This window comes from Odocoileus virginianus, chromosome 24 (assembly GCF_023699985.2).
Source record: "Odocoileus virginianus isolate 20LAN1187 ecotype Illinois chromosome 24, Ovbor_1.2, whole genome shotgun sequence".
NCBI classification, from domain to species: Eukaryota; Metazoa; Chordata; class Mammalia; order Artiodactyla; family Cervidae; genus Odocoileus; species Odocoileus virginianus.
Genome location: NC_069697.1, coordinates 49,356,161 through 49,373,639, shown reverse-complemented (window position 1 = coordinate 49,373,639; position 17,479 = coordinate 49,356,161). Strand labels below are relative to the sequence as shown.

The 17,479-nt window shown below is 38.5% G+C and overlaps 1 protein-coding gene across 6 annotated transcripts in view; it reads left to right on the top strand.

The window, feature by feature from the left end:
* Positions 1–17,479, top strand: part of SLC16A7 (solute carrier family 16 member 7) — a 182,296-nt gene that overhangs the window by 76,101 nt on the left and 88,716 nt on the right. Inside the window, exon 1 of one of the 6 annotated variants that reach the window (XM_020893645.2) lies at positions 795–874. The exons of the other annotated variants lie outside the window; for them this stretch is intronic. The gene's annotated coding sequence lies outside the window, so the exon portion shown is untranslated. Of the gene's footprint in view, positions 1–794; positions 875–17,479 lie in introns of those variants that run through there. 6 annotated transcript variants of the gene reach the window in all.

Below are 17,479 nucleotides of genomic sequence, written 5' to 3'. Positions count from 1 at the left end.
GAATAACCAGAATTGGAATCTAGGACCCGATATTTACTAGCCATCTGACCTAAGGAACCAAATCTGAACCTCTGCGTCCTCGTGCTTTAAACATGTATCTTAATAGTCTGCCTTATAGGGTCCAGAGAATGAGGTCATGGATGCCAATTGTTTGGTAAAATGACCTACCTAGAATGTGGGAAAATGATAGCTCTTCGTTACTATAAAGCTTACTGTAAGTTCTTAAATACAAAGACTTACCATCAGGTACCCCACTGCACTCTTAGGGGAGGACCCTTTGTGACAGAGGGCAGGCGTTTACAGAATGGCTGGCCAAGTAAGCCGTGTAGTGTGTGATTAGGCAACAAAATGAAACCGTCTGCCTCTCAAGGGGTCTAACACATGGCCCTGGCCTCTTTATTATTGTTCATAACTGATTGAGTAGTAGTATACCAGGTGAAGATTCACGGACATTTTAATTTATATATTACATTAGTTTTGCCGTATGTTCTATTCATGATGTTAAATCACACAGTGGTCCATATACTTGAAAATGTGGTCGTAGCAGCAGCAGACAAAGAGAATCAGAAGGTTAAATTTAGCAATTTAAATTGCCAAACTTGGTTACCTTCTTTGACTCAGGGTATAATTTGAGCCAAGTTAACTTTACACTGTAAAAAGTATGAACTAATGATGCATATCAAAGCAAGTCCTTCAAGAAGAGACAGTGCTACCTTTTCCCTGATTTGAGAGAAGCAAGAGTGGGAGGGCAGAGTAGAGAGTCTCTTGAGATACGTATGCAAGTTTGCTTCCAGCTAAAAGTTAATGATCAGTTGCCTCGGTTCTCATCTCTGAGCCCTGAGAAATAGCACACTCGTGTTCTCTGTCTATTCAGGTAACTTTTAAAGTATATAGCTTGTACCCATGTTAAGCTATACTTTAGATAATAGACATTTTTTATTCCTTTAATATCAACTGATTTCATGTTCTAAATTTAATGAAAGGAATGAGAAAGTCTGCAATTGTTGGCTAATACAAAAAGATTTTACTTTTGAGTGGTACTGGGTTAAGGGTAATGAAGTATTATTCTATGCTTGTATTATGTAAATAGATTTTTTAAATGTTTTTATGAAATGAACTGTTGTCATTCTTAAACCTCTTGGCTGAAAGATGTATTAATCATACTTAGCTAATACAGTACATTATATAGTCAGCCAAGTTGTCATTAGTTAAGAAATTTTTAAACTTTACTTAACATTGGAATTTTGAAGGCTACTCTGAATCTTTAAATAGTAAAATTTCATTTTTACTTGATATTAGATAACAATATTGGAAGTAATCTTGTTTTTCTTATTCTAAATCATAATGTTTATAAACATCTATGTGTACTTTGCTATAAAACTGTAAAAATGAATTGGGTTTTATTATCGGGCTTAGGTAATTTTTTCCCAAAATGTTTGGAACTATATTGTGGAAACATATAAAGTTATTGTGTGTGATGCTTCTGTATATTTATATGTAATTAAAGACATTGACTTAATTTTATAGTTTTAAGGCTGGTTTCTAAAAATAAAAATATCTACTCTATACATTTACAGTGTAATCATATTCTGTACTGAGTTCTCAACATAAACAGATACATTACTTAAGCCACTGGAGCCGTAACTCAGATGAATGTATTTTCTGTTCTTTATAAAGTGTCTGGCCATTGTTACCTTTATTCAGCAAATGCCCAAGGCCAAAAAAACTTGTTTTGGTTGTATTTAGGTTCACATGATAAAGACAAGTAAACATCAAAAGCTAAGTGTAATCGTGGTACTACTTATGCAGTTTTCTATTTATATTTCTCTTGAACTGAAATTAAATGTCAGACAGTGATAAATGATTTTGCTATTGAAATTGGGAACTCACAGAAACCTTGAAGAACCATCGCAGTTTATATATGAGAAACTGGATCCAGAAAAGGAAAGTAAAACAGCTATTGAAAGTTTTGGGACTGGTAACAAAAACTCTATTTACTGGGTGACATGTAGAGTTAATGATTTCTTAGTCAGTGTTCATGTTGTTTTTGAAAAGGAAATCATTTTTAGTCTTCAATACATTTCCATTTGGAGGAAGAGCTAAATAAATACTGGCATTTAAGGTGTAGTTGTGCAGTGATATTTTCCAGATTCACCACGTGTCGCTGAAAATTTTGTTATCAATTTATTATAACTTATATAATCTGTGTCTGTATATGGATTTGCTTAGGTATGTTTATGTTCTCAAGGTTAGAGGAAAGAGTTTTGTAACTTCTCCTTTTGATACACACTAAAGCCATTCTGACAGGTTCATAATTTGTAAGTTAAATATTTGGTTGGCTGAAGTTTCACTAATTAAGGAAATACTAAATATGAGTAAAATCAGCATATGCAGATATATATGAGGCACCTTCATTTAAAGTTTGAAACAATTTGCACACAGTCTAAATATAAAGCAATTTTTTTATTATGATGATCAAAAAACCAAAGTTTGAGTTCTTAGCACATTTTTCAATTCATCTTTTATAATAATAAAATATATTCAGAACTTGGCTCGCACTTATTAATATGTAGACACTAGTCTTAATTTACTGTGTCCATTGGATATTTACCTACTTCTCACTTTTCTACTGAGAGTATGCAAATCAAAGTACCATCAAAAAGTTTGTCTCTGTTTCTTTAGCTCATTACCAGATCTACTCGAGGAATTGCTGAAAAGGTCACCAAGGTCCTTTGACAGTTACCCATAAATATTAACACACAAGTGTATACAAACACACATGCACACATGCATACAGACACATAAGATCTATCTAGGGAGGAAAATAGAGCATCGATGCTTTCAATTCCATAAAGGATGTAGGTGTTGGAAAACTTTGCTTAAAATCCCTGCAACACAGTTAACTTGCTTTGCCCATCATGGGCAAATCACATAACTTGTAAGAGCCTCTGTGAAGTAAGCTATAAATGGAGGTTATAGCTTAGGGCTTCCATAAGGAAGCATAGGGCTTCCATCACTTGTTTCATTTGAGAACCATGTGAACTTATATAAAAGTAGATTCTAAATCCTTATTGAGCACTTCCTAAGCCTTCAGTTCAAACTAGGTGGCTTGAAATACAGAAATGTATTCTCCCTCAGTTCTGGAAATAAGTCTGAAATAAAGCGTTGGCAAGGCTTTCTTGGAATCTTGTGGAAGAGGATCCTTCATTTCCTCTCCCACCTTCTGAGAGACGCAGGTGTGACAGCATATCCAATTTACGCATCCATGTTCCTATGGCGTTCTTGTGTTTGTCTTCATGTGGCCATCTTCTTATAAGGACATGTGTCATATTGAATTAGAAGTCCATTATACTTCAGTGTGCAGGAGACGCAAGAGACACGGGTTCAATCCCTGGGTCAGGAACATCCATTAGAGTAGGAAATGGCAACCCATTTTGGTATTCTTGCTTAGAGAATCCCGTGGACAGAGAAGCCTGGCAGTCTATCGTCCATAGGGTCACAAAGAGTCGAACAAAACTGAAGTGACTTAGCACAGACACATACACTGCATGCACACATACTTTAGTATGATCTTATCTTAAAAATAACATCTACACTGGCCCTATTTCCAAATAAGGTCATATTCTGAAGTTTTGAAGATTAGGACTTAAACATATCTTTTTTGAGGGACACAGTTTAATCCATAACAGTTTGCCTTTTGATACTCCCAAAACCCATGTTCTTCCCATGTTAAAAATAAGTTCACCCAATCCCAATATCCTTAAAGTCAATCATTACAGTATCAACTCTAAGTACCAATTTTATCTAAATCAGTTTTGGGTGAGGCTTGACATACAGTCCAGCCAGAGAAAAATTCCTCTCCATCTGTGGACCGCTGAAGCATGGAAAACAAGTATTCTTGTTTCCAAAATACAACAGTTAGACAGATATAGAATAGGCATTCCACTTTATAAAGGGAAAAATTGGAAGGAAAAAAGAACTGCTGGTCCAAACTCTAAAGCGGGTTTTCAACTTAGCTGGACACATTCCATGAGGTTTTAAGACTGGAGAACAGTTCTCTGTGGTCTGATGCTGGGTCCTCTAGACCTGCCGGGACGGCCCCTCCCCTTAAGCCCCGCCTCCTGGAACAGGCTGGGTGGCCCCACCCTCTGGAACTGAACTGGCCCTTAGCTGAGGCATTGCCATCTGTGGTTCTTCCCTGAGTCATTCTTGCTTGATTTCATCCTATCTCTTTGAACAACGTTTCTGCTGTTATAAAAATTTTTAAAAACATGGTCTGCCTCATGCAATTCATGGGGTCCAAGCCATCAGACTAGAGGGTTCTCCACAGATCTTTTCTGGGATCCTGTATCTCCAGCCCCTGACTTCTAATGAGTTGCTTGATTGGATCCATGAGTCAAGCACCTAATCCCTTTAGTAAATGGTTGTTCTGGACAGTTTCCAGAGCCCACTATCTGGATAGGCTCAGGATTGTTCCAATCATAAGTTCTAGTTCCTTCTTGCTTAACAATTTCTGCTTCAACTTTTGTCTAATCCCGTTTTACTATCCAAGACAGGGAGTGGCCAGGCCTTGCCGCCCAGTTGGTTGGAAGTGACAACTTCAGCGCTGTGTCCAGTTTCATCACTTAAAATTTTTACTTTCCACCCAAAAGAAGAACACAATTCAGACAAGTTCTCTGCCACAGGATCATCTTTCCTTTGGTGACCGTTGGTGACCAATAAAAGATTTTTTATTTCTATCTGAAGCCTCAGCAAAGACATTTTCAACATTCATATTTCCAATAATATTCTGGTCAAGACAATCTAAACTTTTACAGTCAAGATCCTCAGAATTATTCTAGCCTCTATCCATTACCCAATTCCAAAAGTGAAAAAAGTGAAAGCCACCCTGTCGTGTCTGACTCTTTGTGACCCCACGGGCTATATCCTGCCAGACTCCTCTGCCCATGGGATTCTCCAAGCAAGAATACTGGAGTGGGTTGTCATTCTCTTCTCCAAGGGATCTTCCCAATCCAGGTATGAAACCCAGGTCTCCTGCATTGCAGGCTGAATCGTCACCATCTGAGCCACCAGGGGAGCCTACCCATTCCAAAGCCACTTCCAAATGTTTAGGTATTTTTTATAGTAACATTCCATTTCATGGTACCCCAAAATTTTCAGCTCTCTCCAGAGAGACAATCCCAAGAGATTCATTTCAAAGACTTGGCTCATATGATTATGGGGGCTGGCAGTTCTGAAATCTGTAGGGCAGACTGGCAGTCTATGTAAGAGCTGATGTTGTAGTCTTGAGTCCTAAGTTCATAGGGCCAACCAGCAAGCTGGAAACAGGAAGGATTTCCATGTTACAATCTTGAGGCAGACTTCTTTCTTCAGGAAATCTCAGTTTTTGCTTGTATGGCCCTCAACGGATCAAATGAGGCCCACCCATATTGTTGGGGATAATTTTCTTCATTGGAAGTCAGTTGATTGTAAATGTTAATTATGTCTACAAAATACCCTCACAACATTATCTCAACTAGTTTTTGACCAAACAGCTGGGCCCCATAGCTTAGCTGAGTTGATATATCAAATTAACTGTCAGTGGTGGAACATATAGGAGAAAAGATATGGAGAAGCGTTTGATTTTTTTAATGCAAAGTGCCTCTTTCTACTTGTCACTTTTTTTTCTTTTTTTCAGTTAAGAGAGTTGACTGGAAATTTTCTAGGAAAACTGTAATTTCCACTTTTTTGTCTTTTGCCTCCTCAGTCTTCCTTCCTTCTTTTATGACTTATTCTCAGTGTGATATAGGCTGCTAAAGGTCTTGGAGACTTGACTGTATCCGCGTGTGCTAAGTCTCTTCAGTCATGTCTGGCTCTTTGCAACCCTATGCACCATAGCCCTCCAGGTTCCTCTGTCCGTGGGATTCTCCTGGCGAGAATATTGGAGTGGGTGGCCATGCCCTCCTCCAGGGAATCTTCTCAAACCAGGGATTGAATCTTCATCTCTTGTGTCTCCTGCATTGGCAGGCAGGTTCTTTACCCGAGTGCCATCTGGGAAGCCCCTTGAATCTGTATAGTAGAGACCAAAATCCATGTATAATGCATTTTTCTATCTCCTACCCAACCAGGTAGTTCTGTTAAAATAACTTGAAGATCATAGCTGCTCTCTGTAATGTATCTTTTCATTGTCTCTAAGTGCATCTGCCTGTCTCTCGTTTGAAATTGCGATGCACACGGCAGACGCAGGGCCTTTGCATGTGTTCTTATCTCTTCCAGGATCTCATCCTTCATTCAATTTCATCTTGTATACTGACACTTAATTTTGATTATTTGTTTAAAAGTCACTTCCTCAATGAGGTTGGCCCTGTGGGTGTTCTCTGACCAACAGATTTAAAATTGCATCCTCCTACCCCTCGTTTTTCATCACTTCCTTTTGGGTTTCATTTTACTCCATAAAGGTTATCATCATGAGAAATGCCTTTCACTTTACTTATTGTTTCTTCTTTTCCTTCGCCTGTTTTTCTACTAGAAAGTAAAAAACCATGAGAGCAGCAGTTCCAGTCTGTTTTGTTTATCACTTATTCACCGTGCCTATAATAGTGCCAAGCACATGTACATAATATAGTTTCTCATTAAATAATGAAATCTTGTCTGAGCTCAAGTACCAACGCTTCATAGATGCACTTCATAGATGGAGACCCATGCTTTTCTCTTTCATTGCTCCCCTTCTCTCCTTTCCGCGCCCTGTAATGAAAGCCTTTCTGGGACTTCCCTGGTGGCCCAATGGTGAAGACTTCACCTTCCAATGCAGTGGGTATAGGTTCCATCCCTGGTCAGGGAGCTAAGATCCTGCATGCCTTTTGGCCAAAAGACCAAAACATAAAACAGAAGCAGTATGTAACAAATTCAATTAAGACTTTAAAAATAGTCCACATTAAAAAAAAAACCTGAAACTTGAGATTAATCATTTTCATTCATGGTTTTATATTATTATTGTATATAAATGTTTCACATATAATATTTTATGAAGTTTTTATTAGTTGTCAGACCTCATATTATTGGTGTACTGAATTAGTCCTTTCACTACTTGCTTTGTTTATTTGAGATGGTTCAAACATATAAGTTGAGCTCATCCAGTTTAAATCTATATATTCCATTATGTGAATATACATACTTTATCATTCTCCTATTGATAAGACATTTAAATTCTCTCTAATTTTTAAACTTTTATTTCTATGCTGCTATAAACATTGGTTTACATGTCCTCTTATGCACAAACATGCACATCTAAAAGAGAAATTGATGATTGTAAGATAGGCATAGCTTCAACGAGCAGTTTTTTAAGTGTGGAAGAGAAACCACTGTCCCACATTGTGTGCTTGTTTGGAAGCTGTAGGGACGTAGGATGTAAGCCATGGACTAGCTTCATTTGATTTTTCTTGCAAAGTTCTGCCTGTGTCCCACTGGCTCCAATGTTTAAAAAAAGAAGTCTCAAGTGGTGATAGGCAACAGGTTTATTTTTTCTTCCTCCATCAGAAGGGATTAAAGAGGGTACAGAAGCACCTGGCTTGCATCAGTGAGTCAGAGTTTTATTTTAATTGCACTGGGTCTTCCTTGCAGTGTGTGGGCTTCTCTAGTTGAGGTGTGTGGGCTCTAGAGCATGAAGGCTCAGTAGTTGCTACACTCATGAGCTGACCTGCCCTGCAGCGTGTGGGATCTTAGTTCCCCAGCGAGGCCTCGAACCTACACCCCCTGCATTCGAAGGTGGATTCTTAACCATTGGTAAGTCCCCAAGTCAGGCTGTCATGTCTCCTGCTTTGCATGGAGCCCTTTGAGGTCCTTCTATCATGCAGATAGAAGTGTGCATTGGAAGGACTGATGTTGAAGCTGAAACTCCAATAATCTGGCCACCTCATGCGAGGAGCTGACTCATTGGAAAAGACCCTGATGCTGGGAAAGATTGAGGGCAGGAGGAGAAGGGGACGACAGAGGATGAGATGGTTGGATGGCATCACCACTCGATGGACATGGTGGAGTTGGTGATGGACAGGGAGGTCTGGCGTGCTGCGGTTCATGGGGTCGCAAAGAGTCAGACATGACTGAGTGACTGAACTGGACTGAACTGAACTCTTACAGAAGATGAGCTTTTGCTTCATTGACTGATTCTGGCTCCAGAGTCCAGCAGCTTCATTGTTTTACCACACTGCACTTCTGACAATGAAGATGTTTATTGTTGCTGTTGTTACTATTATTACCCTTTTGGTTAGTTATTTAATTTGGTTTTCTCTTTCCATATTTTACTTTTCATCACCGTTATATCCAATGCAAAGTTACAGAAACAACTTGATCTATGGGCTCACTTTTTACTAAAGTTGTTCAGTTCAGTTCAGTTCAGCTGCTCAGTCATGTCTGGACTCTTTGCAACCCCATGGACTGCAGCACACCAGCCTTCCCTGTCCATCACCAACTCCTGGAGCTTATTCAAACTCATGTCCATTGAGTTGATGTTGCCATCCAACCATCTCATCCTCTGCCGTCCCCTTTTCCTCCTGCCTTCAATCTTTATCAGCATCAGGGTCTTTTCAAATGAGTTCTTCGCATCAGGTGGCTGAAGTATTGGAGTTTCAGCTTCAGCATCAGTCTTTCCGGTGATTATTCAGGACTGATTTCCTTTAGGATTAACTGGTTGGATCTCCTTGCAGTCCAAGGGACTCTCAAGAGGCTTCTGCAACACCACAGTCCAAAAGCATCAGTTCTTCAGTGCTCAGCTTTCTTTATAGCCCATAATTGAGACTAAAGAGGCTGGCATTTCTGTATTGTAACAGAATAGATCTGCTTTGTGTTCTAATTGTGTGGATTGCAAAAATGACATTATTGTATAAAAATCAAAGAGCCTTACTTATATTCTTACCTAGATGGAAGGCTGTAGCATCTCACAAAATATGATTTTGTGAGAGTAGTTTACATTAGTCCTGGGGCTTTAATTCAGAAGCAGTTTTGGATCCAGTCTGGAGAAGGAAATGGCAACTCATTCCAGTACTCTTGCCTGGAAAGTCCCATGGATGGAGGAGCCTGGCAGGCCACAGTTCGCAAAGAGGCAGACACAACTGAGTGACTTCACTTTCTTTCTTTCTTTTGGATCTAGTCAGCTATTTGAACCAAAACTTTAATAAAGTTGTGGGATTCTGCACTGTAAAGCATAAAGGACTTGGGATATTTTGTAAGCAAGAAGTTTCCATTTCTATTACTGCTTTCATAAAATAACTTAAAAGGCTCTTATAAAATTTAGGAATTTTGAGCAGTGTAATGATCATGTCCAGAGAAGGCAATGGCAAACCACTCCAGTGTTCTTGCCTGGAGAACCCCAGGGACGGGGGAGCCTGGTAGGCTGCTGTTCTATGGGATCACACAGAGTCGGACACGACTGAAACGACTTAGCAGCAGCAGCAACAATCATATCAGGATGATATCGGACATAATCCTCCCACATGTAATAAACTTAACCTGTTGGATAGAAATTTTAGCTTTTTATATCTGAGTGTAGAAGAGCAACAACCAAAAATAATGAGTTAGTTTTGGCATAATTAATATTGAGCTGTTCTTTCTGAGAGCAATTGGTAAATAGATTCACTTATTTCTTGAGATTAATTCCGAAAAATACCAGTAGGACCATGTCATTAACTTAGAATAGCCAGGACATGGAAGCAACCTAGATGCCCATCAGCAGACAAATGGATAAGGAAGCTGTGGTACATATACACCATGGAATATTACTCAGCCTTTAAAAAGAATTCATTTGAATCAGTTCTAATGAGATGGATGAAACTGGAGCCCATTATACAGAGCGAAGTAAGCCAGAAAGATAAAGACCATTACAGTATACTAACACATATATATGGAATTTAGAAAGATGGTAATGATAACCCTATATGCAAAACAGAAAAAGAGACTCAGATGTATAGAACAGACTTGTGGACTCTGTGGGAGAAGGCGAGGGGGGGATGTTTCAAGAGAACAGCATCGAAACATGTATATTATCTAGGGTGAAACAGATCACCAGCCCAGGTTGGATGCATGAGACAAGTGCTTGGGCCTGGTGCACTGGGAAGACCCAGAGGGATCGGGTGGAGAGGGAGGTGGGAGGGGGGACCGGGATGGGGAATACATGTAAATCCATGGCTAATTCATGTCAATGTATGACAAAAACCACTGCAATGTTGTAAAGTAATTAGCCTCCAACTAATAAAAATAAATGAAAAAAAAAAAGAATAAATGCTGAAAATGAGACATGATGTAGAACAAAATTAAACCTAACTCAGTACAGAGAAAGCTTGTGTTACTTTTAAACTAGACCAGTTGCCAGTGAATATGGGTATTTTTGGTCTGCTAGTGATCCTTATTGGAGAAGGCAATGGCACCCCACTCCATTACTCTTGCCTGGGAAATCCCATGGACGGAGGAGCCTGGTGGGCTGCAGTCCATGGTGTCACGAAGAATCGGACACAACTGAGCGACTTCACTCTCACTTTTCACTTTCCTGCATAGGAGAAGGAAATGGCAGCCCACTCCAGTGTTCTTGCCTGGAGAATCAATCCCAGGGACGGGGGAGCCTGGTGGGCTGCTGTCTATGGGGTCGCACAGAGTCGGACACGACTGAAGCGACTCAGCAGCAGCAGCAGCAGTGATCCTTATTAGTTTAATTTTTTAGCAGTAAAATTTTTCATATTAATGCTCAATAAATACATTTTTTTCTTCAATGTAGGCTAAAATCATAGAAATAGTGAATAATTGTCTCATATAATTTAGGAAGGTATTGGTAGCAATGAAGAAAATATCGCTATATCCGTTTCTCCCCCATAACACTGAACTTAATATTGGAGACACTTTGTAAAGATCAATGTTTCGTTTAGTGTATCAGTTCTTCAAATGGCTTCAGTTTCTGCTGGACTCTGCTGTGACATTTTCTGCAGCATTATTGGTTGTCTGACAGACAGAGTCAACTTTTTCCACTAGCTGTCTAAATATACCAGCATCTCTTTTACTAGGAACCTTTGCAAAATATTGTTGTCAGGATCATTTTTCTCATTTCTTTTCACTTGACTAAATCATCTCATTATTCCAGACTCAACCAAAATATAGTTATGATCTCCTCGGCCAGTTTAATTGTACGTCCAAGTATAATAATTATCACAGACCAGTTTTTCTCAACTAAAGTTTGATGAAAAAAATTAAACCTTTGATGAGAAAATTAACGCTAATGCCATAAGTCCTGGAATGGATTGAATTATCTCCCATGCATTGAGATGCATAATATTTATGTAATATTATTAGAACTCAGAAAATGGTCACTCAAATCACTGTCTGTGTTTCAAATAACTCCAGCTGAGAAAAGTTGCCATAGATTATTATAATTTTCCTTCTTATTGTTTGCTGTCTCCAAATAATTGTATATTCTGTGAAGTTATGGACCACATCTTGTTCCATTATGGTAGTCCTAGAGCTAACACTTTGAACTCCTTCCATGTAGGAGTTGCTTGATAAATGTTTGTGAAATGAACGATAGAAGTTTCTTCTGTAAGGACTTTGATGATATAAGGTCATTTATATCACAATATCCAAGGAGAGATAATATGAACCCAGGTCATATATGAATTAGTGTTAATATTTGAAAGGTCTAGTCAGGTGGGGAGAGTGATTATAATTTATGGTTATGGTCCTGAGCTCTCAGGTTATTTATATAAGTTAGCTAGTCTGGGTCAGCAAGAATGAAAATGGGTAAGGCTACATGTCTCGTTATCCAGCAGGCTAGTGAAGGTTCCTTTCAGAGTAGTGATTTCAAGGGTTCCAAGAATAGCAAGAGGAAATTGGAGCTCAAATGGTTTTCAAGTAGCTACTTGTTTTATATTTGCAAGTGTTCCTTTAGCCACGGCATTTTGGACTGGATGTTTGTGTCCTCCCCAATTCATATGTGGAAGTCTTAACCCTCCAAGTAATGGTTTTAAGAGATGGGACCTTTGGCATGTAATTAGGTTATGAGGTGGGAGATCTAGTCTGAGGGATTATTGCCCTTCTATGCAGAGGCACCAGAGAGCTTGATCTGTCTTGCCTGTATCCATGGCACCACTGACTCATGGTTGGATAGCATCACCGATTCAATGGAACAGTGGGGAACAGAGAGGCTGGCGTGCTGCAGTCTATGGGGTCAGAACAGTTAGACCTGACTTAGCGACTGAACAAGAACAGATGCGCCAGGAAAGGCAGTGTAAGCACGCAGTGGAGAGGCAGTTTCCTGCAAATCAAGGAAAAGGCTTTCAATGGAACCCGGCCACACTGGCACCCTGATTGCAGACTTCTAGCCTCTAGAAGTGTGAGAAAATACATTTCTGTTGTTTAAGCCATCCAATCTGCCACCCAATATATGATACTGTGTTACGGCAGCCCTCATAGACTAATACACACAGCAAGTCACATGGCCAAGCCCTGAGTAAATGTGAAGAACTATTTAAAGAGGTAGCTACCATAGAGAGGGGGAATAATTTGTGGCCAGTTTGGCTAATTTTGCAGTCTACCATAATTGCATCATAGTCTTTAAATAAATATGATGCATGTAGGTATCATATATTAGTAAATTATGCTTCTTTGGGTATAATTTTTTTTTAAATGCTACTCCTTGAGAATAAATGACCTGGAGCCAAGTGTTCTGATGTTATTCAGTGCTTACACATTATGCATGTGATCTTTAAGGGCACTCCAGGACTATTATGTGTTTTACTAGTTTTGCAGACTAGTTCATATTTCCGAGTGGTTATATACATGAGTCCAAATGACAATGCAAGTGAAATACTCATTAAATCCGCCTTCACATAATCTGTTCCGAGCTTAAAATTTCTATTATTTCATTGCCAATTGACCTTCAGGCAAATTGTCAAGAAATTTATGAGGGTAGCAGCATGAATATGTGTTCCCAAATGTCTCCTGGGTAAAATATGACTCATGGTTTTCTTGCTCCTGAAATGATTAAGCCTCAAACCTGAAGTTGACAGCAGAGTCATTGTACAGATTGATGTTCCCAATGACTAATATTTGACAGAGTTTGCTTCTGATTTATTATGCTGCTAGGTAAAAACAATCTACCTCATTTCTTAGTATTTTTACTATGCTCTTTCTCTAATTGGATGAAAAATTCAATTTCTTTTATATTGAGAGATGTATGCATTTTTAATAAGTTAATCATTTTAAATTAAACTTTTATTCTTTAAAAGTATAATTTTAATGTTTTTTTAGTAGGCTGATATAGCCCTGCTCTTCTTTTTTAATGTCATGTAGCTGCTGATTTTTTTCCTAACAGTAAGCCTAATACTTTTGTAAAATCTATTTAGTAATTATTCGATTTTTATTATCATTTATTTATTCAAGCACAGCAAATGTACTTGAAAAACAATCGTTGACAATTAGGTCAGCCTTTACTAATAACTGAGCTTGAAATTCCTAGAAAACAGAAAACTAAGAAATCACTTTTTCCTTACTCAGGATTACTTTGAATAATTATAGTGTTTTAAAGGATTAAAGTATGTTACATTAAAAAAGGAAACAAAAAAAAATAAAATAAAAATAAAAAAATAAAAAAGGAAACAATGCAATAAATAAAAATAGAGGGAGAGGAGACAATATATAGTTCCTTCCTACAGTATGTTCATCTACTAAGCAGATAAAAGAACATTGGTATTTATTATATAGCTTATATGCCACAGGTATTTTTAATAAATACAGATTTCAAGTAACATTTATATAAATTAGAACATTTCTTAAAACTGAAGTGAGTCTCTTATAGGCTGTATATAGCTGAGTCTTTTTTTTTTTTTTAATCTATTTAGCCATTCTATACCAGTTTGATCTGCTGACATTTAAAGTGATTATTGATGGGTGAGGATTTACTAACACCATCTTGCTAATTATTTTTTGGCTAATTTGTGGCTCCACTATCCCTTTTTATTCTTGCTGTCTTCTTTTATGAATTGATGATTTTCCTTAGTAGTGTGCCTTAATCCGACTTCCAGGTGGTGCAGCGGTAAAGAATCGGCCTGCCAATGAAAGAGACGTCAAGAGACTCGGGTTTGATCCCGAGACCAGGAAGGTCCCCTGGAGGAGGAGATGCCAGCCCATTCAAGTACTTTTACCTGGAGAATTCCACGGACAGAGGTGCTTGGTGGGCTACAGTCCATGGGGTCGCAGAGGCCGACGGGACTGAGGGAGCACGCACACCCTGTGAGTGTTAAGCTGTTTCAGTCCTCTGACTCTCAGCGACCCCGTGGACTGAAGCCCACCAGGCTCCTCTGTCCATGGGATTCTCCAGGCAAGAACACTGGAGTGGGTTGCCATGCCAAACAGTCTTCCCAACCCAGGGATGGAACTGCATCTCTTATGTCTCCTACATTGGCGCCACCTCTTGATCTTTTGTGTATTTTCTGTAGTTTTTTGCTTTGTTTTGACCATGAGACTAACATGAAACATCTCATAGGTATTTTATTATGATAATTTCACCTCTGTTGCATAACAAAATACCCTCTATTTTCCACCCCATTCCACCACATTTTATGTTTGTGATGTCAAATTTTACCTCTTTTATGTTGTGTGTCCATTAACAAATTTTTATAACTATCATTATTTTTAGTAAGTCTGCTCTTCTGTCTGTCCCTGTAGCTACTGCTTTGTGATGGCTTTTCTAGATTATTGCAATAGAATTTCACTACTTTGTTGATATATCCTCTGTCTTCCTTCAACCATCTTCTCTCACTTACCTCTAGGATTATTTTCCAAAAATGTGTTTAAGATGAGTATTTAACATTAAAATTTTAAGATGAATATTTAAGGCTATTTGCTCCTCTACTTCCCCAATCATATCATGGTGTCATGTCTATCATTTCTAGGATATACCAACTGGTATTTTTTTTCTGCCACCTATTACCACTCCCAATCTCAATCTACCTCAATCCGCCCCAGAAGCTCCCATTCATCTTTCAAGACTCAGCTCCGCCAAATCAGTGTTATATCAGCTCTTCTGGAGACTATTTCTTGACTATCACCATATATTCTAGGTATTCCTCCTCTTAGCTTCATAGAAATCTGAATTTACCCATCTGATGATGTTTGCCATACCATAATGTTATCATCTATTTCATAGCTTGCTTCCTGGATTGAGTAATTTTTTAGGTCTGGAACAGTACCTTATATCTTAGTCATCTTTATGGTTCTAATGTCTGGCCCATTCTTTGGCTTGAGATGCCCAGTAAATGTAAAGTGAGTGAATGAATGAATGAATGAATGCTGGAAGCAAGATATGAAAAACAATGTTCTACTTTGATTTCATCATCAGGGCAGAATTAGAATAAAGGAGGAAGCTTGGTAAGGCTTATCTCTAGGAATAAAAGCTCAGGCTATAAACTCATTTCCACTTTAATTTTCATCTGAGAGAGAGGCAGGATCTGTAATTGAGGACCAGCACAGTTAATACTCTATAAGCAGTGAATCTTATCCATTTTTATAATTTTTCCTCTCCCCCAAGGATGATTCGAAAAAGAAGGGAGTTTTCTGTGTATTTAGAAGCATTGAGAAAAGGCAGGTTTAGGGAGACTATCCCACTTTGTTATCATAATTGCAAGAGTACAATTTTTCAAAGGACAGAGAGGCAACACAAAAGAAGATAAGAAAACAGACTGAGTCCCTGGGACCCATAGCCGAGAAAACATGAAGCAGGGGGGAAGTGAATTTGTCCTGAGAGCTTTCAAGAGCCTTGTATGTTACCATATGTAAAATAGATGACCACTGCAAATTCGATGCATGAAGCTGGGCACCCAAAGCTGGTTCTCTGGGCCAACCCAGAGGGATGGGGTGGGGAGGGAGGTAGGAAGGGGGTTCAGGATGGTGGGACACATGTGCATCCATGGCCGATTCATGTCAATATATGGCAAAAACCAACACAATATTGTAAAGTAATTAGCCTCCAATTAAAATAAATAATTAAAAAAAAAGAGCCGTGGGGCTCAGCATGGTAGGGCATGGGGAACATTTTCCAGTACAGCATTTTCCAGTTAACCAAATTTGAAAAACACCCTTCAGTTTTATAGGCATTATATTGGAGTGGGTTACCATTTCCTTCTCCAAGGGATCTTCCTGACCCAGGGATCAAACCCCTGTCTCCTGTATTGGAAGGTAGATTCTTAACTGCTGAGCCACCAAGGAAGCCCTACTCTTTAGAAGCAAGTAAAACAAAAATTCTTTCTCATTTTACTTTTATTGACTACATTTTTGTTTACCCCTACCCCTGAATAAGGATTCTTTATCATAATACTCTGTTTATTATTTTTTTATATAGGGCCTCAATCTGTAATTATCTTGTTTATATTTGTAACTTTCTTTTTGCCTCTCTCCTCTACTAAAATATACATCCATAGGTTGGAATTTGTTTTGTTCAGCACCGTAGCCACTGTTCTAGGTACATAGTAGGCTTTCAATTTATATTTATTGAATGTTTACTGAATATGGAGTCAGATTGCTAATAATAAATTCAGTTTTCCTGACTCTTTACCCTTCACTTGACTTCACAAGGACCTCAAATTCTCCAACAAGTCTCCAACCGAGTATTTCTGGGAATCACATGAGATCAAAGAGAGATCAAATGAGTTTTTCCACGACTGTTTCTCACCATTGCTAATGTCCTCACTGGAAACATTACCTATATAAAGGATCTTATCTCTTGATGCTTCCAAAGTAACTATTCTGCAGGATACAAAGCTTAGGTGCAGGCTATAAGGGCAAAAATGCTCCTTGTCCATATCTCCACCAAATTTTCTCATCAGAATCTCGAACTTTTGCTGTGTACAAAGCCTCAATCTCTCAGGAAAAGTTACTTCAGCTTCTGTCTTGAAACTCTGTCCACTGGAACCTGCAGGCTGGGAAGTGTGGACACCATGTCATCCATCTTGCTTATTGTTTTACTCTCTCCTGGGTATCTATATGTTCTTCTCTCTGCTTATAGCCACATAGCACAAGAAACAAAAGAAAACAGAGTTGTCAGTTTGTACAAATAGATTCCTAGAATCATCTTCAGTTGACTAGCTCTGTAAGAATAGTTTGGAACCTCAGTTTTACCTGTATCAGAACAAACTCTATGCATAAATAAATATACTGTTCTCCTCTGAATCTAGAAGCCTTCATGGCTCATTGCAAGCAATTAAAAAAAATAGAACTGCTTCAAAAATTGTAGAAAAATTGTTGACAGCATTGTTTCCTAACCAGATTATCTACTATAGTAATCTCCCTGTTCACCAGGAGGAGCATACAAATTAGAACAAGGTGTAATCATGGTGAAGATTGAAAAGGGATGCAGAGTAGTTCTCATTTTGCAAGCTCTTTTTTAAGGTCAAGTGTGACTGAAATAATACTGCAAATAGTGATTTACAGCACTTCATAATCTCTGAGATTTGAATGTGGATCACTCTGT